The following is a 1,059-nucleotide window of genomic DNA, read 5'->3' on the forward strand; positions in this document are numbered from 1 at the left end:
GCGCCGTTGGCGGCTCCAGATTCGCGGACTTGCTCCCGCCGCTCGGCTCTGGCTGGCAAAGCCGCCAGGCTGGACCCACCTGCTAGGGCAGCGGAGCGCTCGTAGGTCCTCGCTCCCTTCTCCTCTGTGTAAAGACGGGGAGACAGCAGTGAGCGCAACGCCGGGGCCTCGGTCACGGTAGCTTTTATAGCCAAGAACATCTGCAGGGCGCAAAGTGGGGAGGGAGGACCAGACGCAAGGACGAATCTTTCAAAGGCGGCTGCACAGCTGGAGAACGGTTCACTTTGACGAGAAGCAGTGGACCTCCTGCGTGCTCTCTGGGACCGCGGCCTCTGCCACATTCCTGCAGAAAAACGTAACTAGCAGAGGATGGTTTCGATCCATCGACCTCTGGGTTATGGGCCCAGCACGCTTCCGCTGCGCCACTCTGCTTCCCGGTGGTGAGTGTTCTCTTAAAGAAGAATACCTCCCTTCTGCGCCCTCGCCTGCCTCCCCCGTGGCTTCCCGGGGTCAGCTGCACCTCTCCTCCCGCAATCTGCCATCTACAAACCACAGAGGCGCCTTCTCTCCAGCCTGGGAACCGGACGCGCGCCGGGGGGGGGGGGGGGGCGACACACCGACTCCCGGGCCGCTCGCGAGCTCGGGTCCCCTCCGCTTCCCCCTGACTTCCACAAATCCAGTCCTGGAAGAGGTGTTGGGCAGCTGGTCAGCTAAGAGTGGGACAGCAGGGAAGGACCGAGGAGGGCCCAGGGAGCCTGCCTGGTTTGTCACCCCCTGCCCCCTTGGCCACCCCCGCTTAAGAAAAGCTATTGTTTCGAAATCAAGCCACACCCTATAGGTGGCCTGGACCCTCCCTAATCACAGAAACTGTCGTCACCCTGGCAACCAAAATATCAAGAGCCCCACGAGGCAAGCTCGATGGGGACTGTTCAAAGGGTCAGGGGGAACCGGATTTCCCTAACTCTAGCACCACACTACCCTATCAGGCAGTCCCCCAGCTGTCAAAGGTCAGTAGGTGGACCTAGGTGGGACTTCCTGGGAGCTTCCCAGGGAACTCTA

The 1,059-nt window shown here is 61.5% G+C and overlaps 1 non-coding gene across 1 annotated transcript; it reads right to left on the minus strand.

The window, feature by feature from the left end:
* Nucleotides 1-360: 360 nt before the first annotated feature.
* Nucleotides 361-432, minus strand: Trnam-cau. Its single transcript has one exon. It is a non-coding gene; the product is annotated as a tRNA-Met (tRNA).
* Between the last annotated feature and the right edge of the window lie 627 nt (nt 433-1,059).

This window comes from Marmota marmota, unplaced genomic scaffold (assembly GCF_001458135.2).
Source record: "Marmota marmota marmota unplaced genomic scaffold, marMar, whole genome shotgun sequence".
Taxonomy (NCBI): domain Eukaryota; kingdom Metazoa; phylum Chordata; class Mammalia; order Rodentia; family Sciuridae; genus Marmota; species Marmota marmota.